The sequence below is a fragment of the Macaca nemestrina genome, chromosome 3, assembly GCF_043159975.1.
Source record: "Macaca nemestrina isolate mMacNem1 chromosome 3, mMacNem.hap1, whole genome shotgun sequence".
Classification (NCBI taxonomy): domain Eukaryota; kingdom Metazoa; phylum Chordata; class Mammalia; order Primates; family Cercopithecidae; genus Macaca; species Macaca nemestrina.
Genome location: NC_092127.1, coordinates 5,004,186 through 5,013,041, shown reverse-complemented (window position 1 = coordinate 5,013,041; position 8,856 = coordinate 5,004,186). Strand labels below are relative to the sequence as shown.

At 46.4% G+C, this 8,856-nt stretch overlaps 1 long non-coding RNA gene across 1 annotated transcript in view; it reads left to right on the top strand.

Annotated features, from left to right (window-relative positions):
• The window catches only part of LOC105466572 (uncharacterized), a 21,772-nt gene extending 12,916 nt beyond the window's left edge, over positions 1-8,856 (top strand). Inside the window, exon 3 of the long non-coding RNA XR_978273.3 lies at positions 8,511-8,856. This is a non-coding gene — a long non-coding RNA (uncharacterized lncRNA). The remainder of the gene's footprint in view (positions 1-8,510) is intronic.

Sequence of the window (8,856 nt, the reverse complement as noted above, 5' to 3'; positions counted from 1 at the left end):
AAATCTTTGAACTACAGCCTGCTTCAATCATTTACATTACTTGCCTGGCTCAGGTAGAAATTTGAAGTGTGACCCCCTGGGATAGCTAACAAGAGGAGCTTGGTCATTTAATAGCACATAATTCCAGTTAAGCATGAATACGTGTGTGTAAACATGAACATAACCAGGCCTTTAAGGCATAGCTCAGCTCTAAATGGGGCTAACACTACAAAAACATACTTGCAAAAATATTCAAGCAAATTTTGAAGAGTAGTAAAGATGCCTAGCCCTGCCAGAGTGTACAACACAAGCGTCACACTGCACAGGACTCGACACTGCAGAAAGTCCAGAAATAGACTCGAGTATACATAGAATTTAGTATATGATTAAGTCAGCATTGTCAAATGAACAAAGTAAAATACAAAAAAGTGTATATTACCACGTATCCATAGTGTATGCTGCCATATAGAGGAGATTATATTTTAAAATTGTTAGTGGATTCTTCTATTTTCCTTTTCTGAGCACAAGCCTAGAGCTCTTAAAGCATAGCCCTGCCCGGGGAAAGAGCAGGGTCTGTTTCAGGCGGCGGATGCCGCTGTTTCTTACACCACAGCCATCTACACCCCCTTCCTCCACGGCAGCCAATCCGCTTCCCACAGCAGAGGCTGTGGAAACACCTGGCACCCTCCTTCCCAGTGTTCCTTCCAACTCCGGGCATGTGGCAAGGTTAGGGATGACGTGAAATAGAGGAGTCTGCTGGGACAGCTTCTGGAAAGGTTTTCACTGCTAAGAAGAGGAGAGACCTGAGGAGGTGTCTGTCCACCCCGAAGGCGCCCCTTGCCCCTGCCTGCTGAGGAGGCTGCCTGCTGAAGGGATGCCTGGAGCAGCTGCAGCTTCCCCCAGGCCCGGGGGCGAGCCTGACCGTGAGAACCTGGCGTGCTGAGGATGGTGGAGCACAGGGCAGCTGGAGGCTGGGTGCTTGGTGGCCTTCTGGAGTTGCCAAACCAACCCTGGAGCCTGGAGCCCCAGCACTGTTGTCATTTGAGATGATCAGTGTCTTCATTGTTTAAGACACTTTTACCTGGATGTTGTCACTTGCAGCCAAGCATCACTAGACTTACACATTGTGGAAGGAATGCCTGCAGAAGAACTGAAGCAATTTTCAATCACTGATATCTGAAAATAGAGCTTTACTGAGAAAAAAGTAAAGATTCAGACTCCTTTATCTGCCCCTTGAGTGTACGAGCCCCCAAGCCTCAGGACTCATACACACTGGATTCTCTCACACAGTGAAGAAAATAACACTGTAGTCAGTGACAGGCCATACTTTGTTTTGTTTTTCAATATGTGGCATCCAGGAGGGATGGTGAAGAAAGGTAAGTGCAAGCAACAGTAAGGGCAGAGAGAGAAGTTGCACCCTCCCAAAGCGCTCTGCCTGGGGCTCCGGGGAGGACTGCCTCGGGAGGTATCCCATTCCAACCCAGCACAGCCAGTGTGAGACACGCTGTAGTTGTGCACTGTGATCAAGAGGAAGAAGGACCCATGCTAGCTTTCCCGAGCTGCTCTTGGGTTCCTGTGCTGACTGGCCCTGGCTGGGAAGCTGAGCAGAGGCAGCTGCCGTGGCCAGGGTAAACTGGCTTTGTGGAGGGCTGCAGGAAGACCACCTGAGTAGGGTTGATGGACGCTTCCCCAGACCCAGAAGCGTGGCAGGGTTGTCAGGAGTCTGGCTGAGGTCAGGGCAGCCAGGAAGGCCCACCAGGAGCATTGCCCCCACACAAGACCCCGACCTTCCACACTCAACTTCAGCACCAGGGATCTGCAGGGTCTCCTTGATGGGTAGAGAGCATTGCCCAGGGGCCGGGGGAGCCGGGGAATAGCAGACAGACACCCAGCAGACGCAAGAATGCTGGCTTCCAGGCCATACAGCTGCACCGCGTCCCTCCCTCTCCTCATTGAGAGGAGTAGGATAAAGGACAAGCTCTCTGGGAGACGGGCCCTTTCTTCCAAGACAGGCTGAAACCCCCACTAAAGCACAGCTGAAACGACCAGGCAGACTGAGGTTTAACCAAGATCAGACACTGAGTTATTATTATTATTAATTTTTTTTTTTTTGAGGCAGAGTCTCACTCTGTCGCCCAGGCTGGAGTGCAGTGGCGCGATCTCTGCTCACTGCCAGCTCCGCCTCCCGGGTTCCCGCCATTCTCCTGCCTCAGCCTCCAGGCCCCCACCACCACACCCGGCTAATTTTTCTACTTTTAGTAGAGACGGGGTTTCATCATCTTAGCCAGAATGGTTTTGATCTCCTGACCTTGTGATCTGCCCACCTCGGCCTCCCAAAGTGCTGGGATTACAGGCATGAGCCACGAGTTATTATTATTTTTTGATTTTTTGCCACTAGTCTGTGGGTGGGGGTGGCTGAGAGGCGAGGTGAGGATGGAGTTAGAAGGAAGGCTAGGTTAGTCACAGACAAAAAAAGCATACATTTTATCACCACATTTAAGTCGTGAACAAAATGTATGCCTTTGTTCTACATACTGTCCACTTTTTGCAATCAGCATAGCTTCTCATGAGTGCATATTACTTTCTCAATTTAAAAAAAGCAGTAAAAGCAAATGAAAGTAAAGGTCATGAAAAGTATAAATAAATAGTGGGCAGATGACTAATAATTAAACTCTAAGAGAAACATTTTTGAAAAGCCATGGGGAACCAGCCAAGAGATGTTGTAACTTGAAAACCATACCCAGCAGGTAAAATTAAATGAGGGGCAAAGAGAAGCACATGATCCCATGTGGTCACTGAGGCTCAGGGAGGAACGCCTGGCTGCCGGACACTGCTCTGGACAATTGCCGTGGGTGTCAGTGAACCTCCCTGTAACAACTGGTTGAGGAGAGAGGCAGCGGAGCCCCGTGGGCACACAGAGGGGCTCTGGCGCCAGCCTGCTTTGGTTTGAATCTGCGCTTGTTACTAGCTGGTGACTTTGTTAAGTTACTTAACCTTTCTTTCACTCAATTTCCTCATATGTCAATTGAGAATAATAAGGCTAATTCATTCATCATAGGGTTAACCATAAGGATTAAATGTAAAGCCCTCAAAATTGCTCTTGGCCAACAAGAAGAATTTAGATTTTACTGTTACCTCTGGGATTGACTGAGGAAAGAAAAGATGCTAAGTTTCCCACCTTCTATGCTTAGAGAACCACCATCTCCTGTCTTGGGGCCAGCCATCTCCCCTCAAAGGGGCCAGTCAGCAGAACGAGCATGGACACCTCCCCTCTCGCCCAGTCTCGTTGGGGTGGGGGTAGGGAGGGGCCAAGAAGCTGGCATGGGAAGCTGTGGCAGTCCAGCAGCAGGGCATCCAGACGTCTCATTTCCTGGCTCCGCAGCAGCTTGGCCATGGGGCTCACCCGCAAGAGTAGGGAGAAGGGGGGGCGGGGGGAAGGGGGCGTGGTTAGGGGAAGGAGGTGGCACCTGCAGCTCCCGGCTCCGAGCAGTAGATGGTCTTGCCCATGCCTCCACACCCCACACCTGGGAGCTCTGGAAAGCAGAGAAAGTTGGGGAGGCATAATCTCCTTGTGCTGTAATGCATATGCTACATTACTGGAAAAACTCAAGTGAAATCTGTAAATGCGCTATTAATACCAGGCTAAAAGTGCACTCGGTCTCTGAGGAGTTTACAGTTTAGAAACAATTATAATAGGGTATGGAATGGGTGCTGAGAGAGAGTCAGGGAGGAGAGGAGGCATCTAAGTCAGATGGAAGAATGCAAGCAGGCCCTCTGAGGAGGTGGCACTTAAACTGCACTTAAAGGACGAGTGTGAGCGAATGAGAAAAAAGGGAGGAGCATTTCAAGAACAGCACGTGAAGAGAACTGGAGGTAAGAAACGGCGCAGTGCATCGTAGAGCTTTCACGTGTTTTGGAGAGGCTGAGATGGAGGCTGGATGTGTGGGGGTGAAGGGAGGTGAGGCTGGAGAGGAATGCCATACCCAGCGAATGCAAGATCTGGCATGCACGCCAAAGGGTTCTAATCATATTTGCAGTTTCGAAGGGTCATACAGGCTGGGCATGGTGGCTCATGCCTGTAATCCCAGCACTTTGGGAGGCCGAGGCACGTGGATCACTTGAGGTCAGGAGTTCGAGACCAACCTGGCCAACATGGTGAAACCCTGTCTCTACTAAAAATACAAAAACAGGCTGGGCGCGGTGGCTCACGCCTGTAATCCCAGCACTTTGGGAGGCCGAGGCACGTGGATCACCTGAGGTCAGGAGTTCGAGACCAGCCTGGCTAACATGGTGAAACCCCGTCTCTACTAAAAATAGAAAAAAAAATTAGCTGGGCGTGGTGGCGGGCACCTGTACTCCCAGCTACTTCGGAAGCTGAGGCAGGAGAATGGCGTGAACCCAGGAGGCAGAGCTTACAGTAAGCCGAGATCGCACCACTGCACTCCAGCGTGGGTGACAAGCGAGACTCTGTCTCAAAACAAACAAACAAAAAATACAAAAACAATTAGCTGGACCTGGTGGCTCACGCCTTTAATCCCAGCTACTTGGGAGGCTGAGACAGGAGAATTGCTTGAAGCCAGGAGACAGAGGATGCAGTGAGCCGAGATCACGCCACTGCACTCCAGCCTGGGTGACAGAGTATGACTTTGTCTCAAAAAAAATAAATAAATAGAAGGGTCATACTTCCAGCAGTATTTGGGGGTCCAGCAATATGTAGGGGTGGGCAGACTAGAGGCCGAAAGGGCAGCTAAGACGCTACTGTTACAGTCCAGACAAGACAAAACAGTGTTTGATCAAAGGTAGAGATGAGGGAGATGATGAAGGAAGACAGGAGAGATGATAAAGCAATAGTTTCTATACTACTTGGTAGCTTGTTAAGTGTGAATTGAGGGAGAATGGGGAGTCTAAGTTACTTTGTTTTCTGATTTGTACAGACACCAAGATACAGAAGACAGAGGAAGTGGCACAGGTTTTGAATGTGGTGAATTTGAGGTGACGTTCATGGCAGATATATGTGGCTGAAACTGAAAAGAGATGTCTGAGGCTGGGCATGGTGGCTCACATCTGTAATCCTAGTGCTTTGGGAGGCCCAGGTGGGAGAATTGCTGGAGGCCAGGAGTTGGAGACCAGCCTGGGAAACATAGGGAGATCTCAACTCTACAAAAAATACAAACATAAAAAATTAACCAGGCCTGGTGTGTGCACCTGTAGTTCCAGCTACTTGGGAGGCTGAGGTGGGAGGATTGCATGATCGCAGGAGTTTGAGAGACTGCAGTGAGTTGTGCGATTGATTGTGCCACTGCACTGCAGCCTGGGTAACAGTGAGACCCTGTCTCAAAAAAAAAAAAAAAAAAAAAAAGGTGGGGGCGGTGAGAGAGAGCGAGAGAGGTCTGAGCCAGATATGTGGGCATAAGAGTCATCCTCACAGAGGTAATGGAGGAGGAACGATGTGCCCGAGAGCACATCTAAAAACATATACATGAAAAGAGTAACTGGGCCATACGAGCATTTAAGAAGTGGGAACCCAGACCCCACCAAGGAATCCATGAAGGAGAAGCCAGAGAGAGAAGAAAACCAGGAGATTGTATCCTAGAAGCCAAGAAGAAAAAAATGCGTGGTTTTAGGAAGGAGTGAGTGAACAGTAGAGTTTAATGTTGCAGAGAAGTCAGATAAACTAAGGATGAGGGTGGACATTTTCACTGGCAATGCAGAGTCACTGGACACCTTGGAGAGAGCAAGTTCAAGGCGAAGAAGCCCAAGCCAGTGGACTGAACAGCGAGTGAGAGGGTGGGAGGAGCAGCCTACTCTTCAGAAAGAGCTTACCAGGGCCGGGCGCGGTGGTTCACGCCTGTAATCCCAGCACTTTGGAAGGCAGAGATGGGTGGATCACTTGAGGTCAGGAGTTCGAGACCAGCCTGGCCAACATGGTTGAAACCCCGTCTCTACTAAAAATACAAAAATTAGCTGGGCGTGGTGGTGCACTCTTGTAATATCAGCTACTAAGGAGGCTGAGGCAGGAGTCATTTGAACCCAGGAGATAGAGGTCTCAGTGAGCTGAGATCATGCCACTGTACTCCAGAAAGAGCTTGCCAGAAAGGTAGCCTGTAGAAAGGAACCAGAAAAGGACGGACCCGTGAGGATGAGCTGAGATGTAGGACTGAGAAAATGAAAACATGATCAAGTAAAAAGCCATGTTTGAGGAAAACAGACTTTGAGAGGAGAAAAGCAACGAACTGAGAATCAAGAAACTTGAGTTCTGGTCCAGGTTCTGCCCATAACCAACCATGAGATTTAGGAAAAAGTCACTTCGCCTTTCTCTGCCTCAGTTTCCTCCTCTGTCAAGTGAGAGAGCTGACCTAGATCCAATTTTATTTAGCCAGAATGTTTTCTAATTCTGAGTCTACTCAAAAGAAGGGAACTGAGTTATTTATTCTGAGGTAAAAGTGTTAGCATTTTGTTTAAAACATCTTAAAGCTAAAAAGCTGTCCCTTGAATTGGACCATTCTTTTGCCTGCAGAACTCTGGCACATAAGTAAACACACCAAGGTATAATTGCCAAAGTAAACTGTGTTGAAATTAATTAACTTATAGTCTAAAATTGACAGATTGAAAGTAAATACTGGCAAAGGTTCCTCACTCCTTTGGGGGAATCCATCAGAAATATTTGATAGTTAATTTGTCTCTTAGACTCTTACCATTTGTAACCCTTATTAGTAACCCCTCAGTCATTCACCTCTGCCCTCCTGCTCATCCACTTTCACTTGACTGGTTGACTTTTCACTGAGTGGGCTTGAGTGGGTTCCCACTCTACGTGTTGTCAGCAAGATCCACGTCAGCTTTTAGCTCTGGGAAGAGAGTTTAGAAAACAGGGACCTGGTGTAGTATGAAATCCACCTGGTGACCACCACACTGAGGAACATGGAACCTCTGACCATCTCCGTTACCAAAAGTTACACACAGAAAATCATTTCTGCCCAATGGAGAAGAACATTTGGGTAATTCTGAACCTACAGCCTCTGTTGAGGGACTGTGGAAAGCACTAGTCCTGTCTAACAGTATCACTTTGCTGAGTATCCAATCAACAGCAACAGTTACAGGACAGTATTTAGCAAATGTTACAGTGTGCATTCCCTTAAATTAATTTACATAAATTTAAACATATTCCTCATTTGTGTGGATATTCTGTAATAAATTGAGAGGCTTTTATAAATTGAGATACTTTTTGTTTGTTTTTGAAATGAGATCTCACTCTGTTGCCCAGGCTGGAGTCCAGTGGTGTGATCATGGCTTACTGCAGCTTTGAACACCTGACTTCAAGTGATCTTCCCGTCTCAGCCTCCCGAGTAGCTTGGACTACAGGCACACCCCACCACACCTGGCTTGGGGTACTTTTTTGTCCAAAGGATATTATTTCTTTTCTTGCAACCCTACAGAACAAAGTATCATAATGATGTGATAATTTTTGCCTACCTTTCAAAGAATTACAATTATTTATTTGTACATATATTCACTAAGTTTCATATCAGTAACATAAGCTTATAAAGTCATACAGTAATATAAAATGTGAAGCAATCTATCATTTAATCAAAATTTCTAAAATTATTTTCACTGCATTTTAGAATATTCTAAGGGCAATGCACAATAAAACGTTTGGGAGTCTATTCTCCTTCAAATCTTAACATACAAAATGTGTATATGTTAGAAAAATTGCCAAAATGCGCCGCAACCTCACATTTAGATAGGAAAGGATTCCTATCTTCCAGTCATAAACAAAACCAAAAACATCAAGCAAAAGATCCTCCCCAAGCAGGTTTTAGTCATTATTTCACATAAACCAAGGTCAATACACTATATATCATGTGCCCAGTCTCAGCTGAGGCTTGCAATTTCCTTTCCTCGTTCTGTCTATTGGAAGAAAGAAAGATAATCCATCCATGTTGGACTACCCTGTCAAGCTAAGCTAAATCACTGCGGGCTGGAAATCTCCAGAGTTTTCTCCTCATTATTCAAAACCAGTACAGATACTAAGACAAGACTGAAAATCACGCTGACAAGTAAATTAGAAAAGCAGAATAAAATTCTAAGAAAAGCAGGCTGAGTGAGAGTCTTTGTCTCCCTTTTCACACCGAGCCTGCATACAATCTGGGGGCTGTCACATCCTCCTTGACTCCTTAGGGCACTGCGTGGAGCCCTGGCCTGGGAGTCAGAAGCAGGAATCTCAAGGTCCAGGGCATAACTGACTAGCCGTTTGCCCTGGGTCCCTCTCTGGACTTCCGTTTCTCATATGCAATAAAATGAAGGGGTTTTACTCCATAACTGCTATGACCCTTTAGCTCTCAATGGCATGATTATTTCATTTTCTTTTTCACCAACTCAAGAAATACGTGTCTTAAATTTGTCTCTAAATGACAACAGGGCCCATGGTGGACTCATAATCCCTGTTTGTTGAGTTAGTTTGGTCCCTGAAAACAAGAGGGTCTTCTTTGGTAGGTATTTGACAATCTGTCACTCACCGGATCTTTCTCTTTCAGGAGGAGATAATGCTGTGTAATTGTAAGCAGCTGAACTACAATATCTCTGTAACATTTTGCTGGTGACTCCAGCCCTGTGAGATCTGGGTGGCTCAAGAATCAAATTCTCCCACAAACCTGAGGAAGCCTTTTATTCTTAATGCAACAGGATGCCCCATGTCCAGAATGTCAAATCTGAACACCAATGGAATGCATTTTATAAACACAATTGAAAAAGCACAATCTTTAACAGAATTGTTGTTCTCTAGGCAGATTAATTTTGCTTCAAATACAAAATGAAATATTGGAGAACAAAATTATTTTTAAACAGCTAAAACTGAGTAGAAAATAAAAGGCTGAAAAGTGC